We start from the raw sequence: 8241 nt of genomic DNA, 5'->3' as shown, positions 1-8241 counted from the left end.
TGTTGTGATTTTTTGAAGGGTTGTCAGGAACGAGACAAACATGTGTCCTTTATTCAAGGCCTTGCAATCAAAATGCCAGCAGGACATATTTTCACTTTGAAGCTCCACTAGGGAGGCATCAATTTCAAACCTGATCATGTAGTTGGGAAAAATAATTTCCTTCAGTTTTGGTATGGAAGTCCCCAGTTCTGGATAAACAGTGGCATATCCATATAAAAGGATACAATTTAGGAGTGATGGTGAAATAACTGAAGATTTATACAGTAGCCATGATAAATTTTCAAAACAAGTTGATTAACAAAATATCTATGGAAATACTACATGTATTATTCCATTTACATGAAATTCTACAACAGAAAATAATAATGTATGGGGAGCACAAACCAGAATAATATTTGTCTGTAGAAGGAGCTGTGGGCCACTTTCCACCCCCTGGCTCCCAATTACCCAAAATAATTACATGGAAACTGTATTCATTTAATCACTGCCTGGCCCATTATCTGTAGCCTCTTATTGGCTAACTCTCACATCTTGATTAACCCATTTCTAATAATCTGTGTAGCACCACAAGGTGGTGGCTTACTGAGAAGGATTCTAGCCTACGTCCGTCTGGGGTTGGAGAATCATGGCGACTGCCTCACTGCTTTCTTCCTCCCAGCATTCTGTTCTGTCTTCCCCATCTACCTATGTTCTGACCTATCAGACCAAGCAGTTTTTTTTATTAATTAACGAATGAAAGCAACAGATAGATAGAAGACCCACCTACATCATTTCCCCTTTTTCTGATTAAACAAAAAAGAAAGGCTTTCATTTTAACATAGTAAAATTATATATAACAAGACAGTTATAAAGGAAGAATAACAGTTACAATATTCATATCTATTTTATCTTTATCATAACTAAGGAAAACTATAACTATAACTAACCATTCTTCAACTCCATCAAAGACTCCAGAAAGACATAATATTACCTAAGTAAACAAGAAATAAACACCTTTCAAAACTCTAGAAATAACAGATACATCTCGCTGTCTGAACAGTCACCCAAAGTTCCTCTGTACTGTTGGGGCTTCCATATTCAGCCTACAAGCCCGGAGTATCCAGAGACATTTCCATAAAGCAGGAAATTTCAAAAGCAGTCCAGTCACTATTTGCTGTGTGCTGCAGAATGTCTCGCAGACTCTTTTATGAATCAGGAACCCTGAAAGACCATTTCACCTTTAGGCAAGTTCAGCAATCCTCTTTCTGCAGGTTGTTTGTGTCCAGTTTATGCAACAGTCCAGGCAAGAGCAGTTTCTTGCCCAAATGGCTATCAAACTCCATAAGGAACCTCTTCATTGTCCATCATCCTCTTGAAGTAGATTGGTGCTGTTAGGAGCAGACGTGTCTCATTGTCATGAAAAGCACTAAGTTATTAAAACATTAAATGCCGTATTCTGTAGTCTTTGAAAGATATGAAGAATGCCTATCTAACTGAAATATATCTCTATATATCTAGATAATCTAACTAACATGACTACAAGCTTGACTATTATAGATGATTATCCACTAACAACCTATATTTTCTAATTATACATTACATTTTTAAATGAACTACACAATCACAACACCTTAATCAATATCAGAAATACATATGCATATAACAAAATTGATCTTAAAATCCATACCAATGCTGCAAATTATTCATATCTATATCATATCCCCCTTTAAATGTAAAAGAACATTTATAAACAATATTTGGGAATATGGGCACAGTTATTTCTCTCCAAACTGCTTTATGCTGAATGGGGGCACTATTATTTGGGTCTTTCATGGCATAACCTGTCTGCTAGGTTCATCTCAGTCAGCAATTAGCAAAGTAATTTTTTGAGAGTGTTCACAGCAACCTGTCAGGAGGGTGTGGTCTATCATACCATATTAGGATAGAAGCAATCCACAGGGTCTCATCCTCTGTGAAAACAAAAGAAGACCCTCTCCAAAGCATCATATCCTTAGATCCAAATTCTGAAGTCAAGATACTTTTAAAACATATATGTAGGTTCACCTTAGCAGCCTATTTAATGAAATGTTTTTTGTACTTAGCTCCTTCATAGTCAAAAGTTTTAAAGAAAACACAATAAAATACATAATCCAGACCGTCTGTGAATTTTCCATTTTTATGTGGCTTATTTTTCTTTATTTATTTTAACCTATAACTATCTATACTCTGTCTCTTTAAAGACTTTACCCTTTTATAAGGAGTTAACTTTATTCTCTATATTCTTTTTCTTCTCTCTCTCAAGCCTATGTACACTCATCCAACCCATTTAGAGGTCTTTTATGTCTGAATCTGTCCTATTATGAATCTGTAATTTTTTACTGTCCAGAAACATTTTTGATTTGCGTCTTTAAATTGCAAAGCACTTAAGAATCTAAGCTGTGACATCAGAGCCGCTTGTGCCTCTGAGCTGCAGAGCGGTGGGCTGCTCTGGATATTGGCTCCACCTTTCTCCAATTTCAAAATGGAGGACATACCATTTTCTACTAGCTCTGGGGCCACCTGGTCAGAGCCGCACTCAGGACTTTAACTCTGAGACTGAGCGTGAGGCACAGAAACTCTTTTCATCCAAGTTACAGCAAAATCTGATGCACAGACCACTGCACAGCCTGGAAACATCTCTCTGTATGGTGGCAGAAATCCACCATGCTCTCCCGCCTGCCTAAGCCTGATCAGACAGTCTGCCCAGGCAGGGAGCACTGAGCCATTGGCATGGTCTCAGAGAACTTTCTTTCTGATTCCGAGCTGGAACATACACATCCAGTCCCATAAAAGCCATTGAAATGCTTTAAGGCCAGAGTTTGCACTGGCGGCACAGCCCCAGGAAGTCGCCTTTTAAAATGACACAGATTTTTTTCTGCCACTATTGCTGAAACAGGAAATCTCTCTACGGCACATCCTAGCAAACAGCAAAAAGCCGTGTTAAACTCTGTTTTTTCTGTGTTTAAAATTAAGCTCTCTCAGGTGTTACATGGAGTTTGTTACCACTCTGTAGTGATAGGAGCTGTGGGCTGCATTCCTGCTGCCTGGCTCCTAGCCGCCTGGTTAGCATATGCCCTGAAATAGCAACACACAAATTGTATTCATTATCTCCAGTCCCTTATAGGCTAAATATCACATATTGATCTAACCCATTTCTAATATCTGTATTGCCACTTGACTGTGGCTTACCAGCGTGAGTCTAACCACCATCCGTCTTGGGTAGGAGAAGCATGCTGACTGCCTCACTGCCTTCTTCCTCCCAGCATTCTGTTCTATCTTTCCCACCTACCTATGTTCTGACCTATCAGGCCAAGCAGTTTTCTTTATTAATTAACCAATGAAAGCAACAGATAGATAGAAAACCCACCTACATCATTTGTCCCTGGAGGATGAGGATGGGATTATTCAAAGTAGAATAAAGGACAAATTTCTGAGATGAAGTCTTCAACAGTTCTACATCAGTTCTGTAAAGCAATGTACATCATCAGTAGCTCATCCTAAATCCCTAACACAGTAGGAGGCATGCTGTATCTATGACACTAATAAAATACATTCTACTTTCCAAGGGTTATTTTTCTGTGTTATCATTTATTTAGCTTTCAAATATGTTTCTATTTCAGATAATGCTACTATGAAGCTTATGGCTATGGAACTATTTCAGATAATAACTGTAGAAGAAAAGATGGAATGAGGAAAAACTTTGCTTTGTAATTCCACATGTAATCAACAAGTCTGGCAATGATTATGAGTGGATATTAAAACCCCTGGCACAAAGGATATTAAGAAACAGAACAACCACATGCTCTCAAATTATTACCCCACAGATTACATCCTTATTGTAAAAAGGGAAAGATGTCTTATAGCAGAGAAATCTAGCATAAAAAACATAAAACAAGTACACAAACTTTGGATCACCAACAAAGACTTAAACTGATAATGTGTGCTCTTTATAGAATGCAATTAGAAAGTGTGCAACAATATCTGTAGTTTTTTATTACTTAACTTAAATTATAAAGGAACAATCTGACACACATGGTCTGATGGCTTTAAAAATGTCATCTTGACAAAAGACAAAAGGCTAAGAAAGCTGTTTTTGATCAAATGAAACTAAAGTGATATAACCTTTAAACACAAGAAATGAATTGTCAGTGGATTCTAGACTGAAAAAAACAGATTAAGAAATAAAAATTATACCTCAGATATTTCTTTAGTAATATTAAGAATCTCTGATGAAATACTGGCATTGTGCTTATTTAAGAAATGTCCTTTGTTCTCAGAATATAGATACTATATATACAGAGGATGATATATGCTATCTGAAACTTTATGTAAGATGGCACAGCAAAAAAAAAATCCAGACAATTACCATCTATGAGAAATGAGAGAGAATAGAATGAAAATTTCTCAAAGCTTTTTTGGGTAAATTTAAGCACAAATATGTTTCTTTAACTTTTCTGCAAGCATCGAATTAGTAGAACTGTAATTTAACTTATACAGACAAAAAAGTACTTGTACTAGCCTAGCCATTCTGTGGTAACTAACTATAAAGCTGACAAAATATATGGAGTAATTTTTTAAGGTAGTGCCCCCAAATTGCCCAGGATTCCAACCGCTGGTAGAAAAGAAAAACAGGAAGTAACTGTGATGGTTAGAATATTTAATTTTTTTTGTTGTTATTTTATATGTGTGGTTGCTTTGCCTACATGTATGCCTTGTGCCTGCAGAGGTCAGAAGAGGACAACAGATCCTTTGGAACTGGAGTTACAGATTATTGTGAGTGACTGGGAATCAAACTTGGGTCCTCTGAAAGAGCAGCCAGTGCTCTTAAACACTGGGCCATCTCTCCAGTCCTACAATGAAAAGTCTTAATTGTCAGTTTGAAACAACCTACATTCACCTGGGTAAAGAATCTCGATGAAAGATTATCTAGATGATCTTGTCTTGTGCTCATGCCTGTAAGGGACTCTCTTGATTGTCTTCCTGAAGCTGCAAGGCACTATTCCCTGTTGTAGGGCCCTAGACTGTACAGAAGCAGAGAAAGTATGCTAACAACTAAGAATGCCTGCATTTCCCTATGCTCTTGACTGTGGATATGATGCCACTAGTTTCTTTATACACTTGATGCTCTGACTTCTCTACAATGATGGACTATAACCTGGAATTGTGAGCCAAAATAAAAACTTTTTCTATTAAATTGCTTGTCTAAGTATTTTATCACAGCAACAGAAATACGACAGTTACCCAACTATTCACCTGGTCTTCCTGCAAGGTTCTTTTTTTCAGATAGTGTCATGCAAAAAAAGAATGAAGATCTTGGTACTACCTTGAAGCTATAGAATTGAAAGTTATATATTGTGCTGATGTGGGAGTGTCATATATCAATCTGATTTCATTGGTTAAGCAATAAAGAAACTGCTTGGCCCTGATAGGTTAAAACATAGGTGGGGGGAGTAAACAGAACAGAATGCTGGGAGGAAGGGGACATGAGCTCAGAGACGCCATGCTCCCCACTCCCAGGTGCTCCCCGCTCCCGGCCAGACTCACGCGATTCAGCTCCTACCCAGGATGGACATAGGCTAGAATCTTCCCGGTAAGCGCATTTTGGGGTGCTACACACATGATTGGAAATGGGCTAGTCCAGGTGCGAGAGTTAGCCTAGAAGAGACTTGATATAATGGGCCAGGCAGTGTTTAAAAGAATACAGTGTCTGTGTAATTATTTCGGGGCATAAGCTAGCAGGCGGCCAGGGTGCTGCGGACGCAGCCCTGCTGCTCCTATTACTACATTGTACAGCTAGTATGTATTTATAAAAGAAAAATAACAAGTGAGAAATATGCAGAAAAACTAAAATTTAGGAGTATCCTTATGTCTTTTAGTTGGTTAATAAATTAGATCTGTACAAGGGGAAAAACTATTGAGGATCTATGAAAAATGTGGGGATACGGATACAAGTTTGAAAACACTAGTGATTCAACTTCTCACAAGTTAGACAAAAGAGAAAGCACTGAATAGCACTGATATTAAAATAATACTTGAAAAAGGACACACCTAAGTTATATGACTGTTTCAATTCTAGAATAATCACTCATACCCACCCTAGTCTTAGTGAAACATAAAAATCAGTCTCAAGTAAATCAACTGAATGTACAGTGAAACTGATTTAATAAACCTTAAAAATATAGCTAACTTCATAAATCTAAAAATATGCCATTTATAAAGGTAGGGGTTCATGAAATATATTAAAATTGAAAATGAAATAAGATTATTAATGGATGAGAGTATACCATTTCTGATGTGTACCATGTATTTTTAAAATATAAGGAAAGTGAAGAAACATGAAAATATGACCTCAAATTGAAGCACAATAAGTTAAAGCTCAGGGTCAGAAATTGGGGTTCAACCTGAAGATCTGAAAAGTAAAGCAGCCATGCACTGGTTCTTACCTCAGCCTCAATCTGAAATGGCAATCCTGCCTCCAGGAATCTCAGAACGGGACTGCATCTGAGAGCTATATTGACCTGTCTTATATTCCTCTCTAGGGCTGGGATTAAAGATCTGCACCACTGGGATTAAAGGCATGCACCACTCAATTTCTGTGGCAACTAGGGTGGCTACTGGGATTAAAGTTGTGTGTCAGGTCCAGTCCGAGTCCACCCGCAAGGACAGGCCTTTCGCAGCTCTTTCCTCACCTCTCCACACCCGCCACCAGTTCACGATGGATAACGATATCCCTGTACGCGTTGTCAACAATGACTCTGGCATGTGCAAAGCCGGCTTCGTGGGCATGATGCTCCCTGGGCCATCTTCCCCTCCATCGTGGGCCACCCTAGGCACCAGGGCATCATGGTGGGCATGGGCCAGAAGGAATCCTACCTGAGCAACGAGGCATTCTGACCCTGAAGTACTCTATAAACACGGCATTATCACCAACTGGGACGACGTGGAGAAGAACTGGCACCACACCTTCTACAACGAGCTGTGTGTGGACTCTGAGGAGCACCCTGTTCTGCTCACCGAGGACCCCCTGAACCCCAAAACCATCTGTGAAAAGATGACCCAGATCATGTTCGAGACCTTCAACACCCCAGCCATGTATGTAGACATTCAGGCCGTGCTGTCCCTGTATGCCTCTGGTCGTACCACTGGCATTGTGATGGACTCCGGAGATGGGGTCACCCACACTGTGCCCATCTATGAGGGCTATGCTCTCATGCCATCCTGTGTCTGGACTCGGATAGCCGGGACCTGACAGACTACCTCACGAAGATTCTGACTGAGCGTGGCTACAGCTTCACAACCACAGCCGAGAGGGAAGTTGTGTGACTGAGCGTGGCTACAGCTTCACAACTGTAGCTGAGAGGGAAATTGTGCGTGACATCAAAGAGAAGCTCTGCTATGTTGCCCTGGACTTCGAGCAAGAGATGGCCACTGCTGCGTCCTCTTCCTCCCTGGAGAAGAGCTACGAGCTGCCTGATGGCCAGGTCATCACTATTGGCAACGAGCAGTTCCGTGTCCCTGAGGCTCTCTTTCACACTTCCTTCCTGGGAATGGAATCTTCTGGCATCCATGAAACTACATTCAGTTCCATCATGAAGTGTGACGTCGACCTCCGCAAAGAACTCTATGTCAACACAGTGCTGTCTGATGGCATCACCATGTACCCAGGCATTGCTGACCTGATGCAGAAGGAGATCACTACTCTGGCTCCCAGCACCATGAAAATCAAGATCATTGTTCCTCCCAAGCACAGAAGGTGGCTCCATCCTGGCCTCCCTGTCCACCTTCTAGCAGATGTGGATCAGCAAGCAGGAGTACGATGAGTCCAGCCCCTTGTGCACCGCAGACTGTGACTGAGCTGTGTTTAAACCCTTTCTTTGACAAAACCTAACTTGAGCAGAAAAAAAAGAGAGAGAGACATCATTGGCATGGCTTTATTAAAAGTTTGTTTTGTTTTGGCGCTTTTGACTCAGGATTTAAAACCTGGAACGGTGAAGGCAACAGCAGTCGGTTGGAGCAAGCATCCCCCAAAGTTCTACAATGTGGCTGAGGACTTTCATTGTACATTTTTTTTCTTTTCTTTACCTTTTTAAATAGTCATTCCAAGTATCCATGAGATATGGCTGCAGGAAGTCCCTCACCCTCCCAAAAGCCACTCCCATTCTGTAGGGGAGGATGGCTGAGTCCATGCCCTGAGTCCACACCAGGAGGATGACAGCATTGCTT

General features: G+C 40.3%; 1 pseudogene; it reads left to right on the top strand.

Annotated features, from left to right (window-relative positions):
* The first annotated feature begins 6730 nt into the window (after nt 1-6730).
* Nucleotides 6731-7872, top strand: LOC101990730 (annotated as a pseudogene).
* Nucleotides 7873-8241: the final 369 nt, after the last annotated feature.

The sequence above is a fragment of the Microtus ochrogaster genome, chromosome X (genome assembly GCF_000317375.1).
Source record: "Microtus ochrogaster isolate Prairie Vole_2 chromosome X, MicOch1.0, whole genome shotgun sequence".
NCBI lineage: Eukaryota > Metazoa > Chordata > Mammalia > Rodentia > Cricetidae > Microtus > Microtus ochrogaster.
The sequence above is the reverse complement of the archived record's forward strand: the minus strand, read 5'-3'. Positions and strand labels throughout refer to the sequence as shown.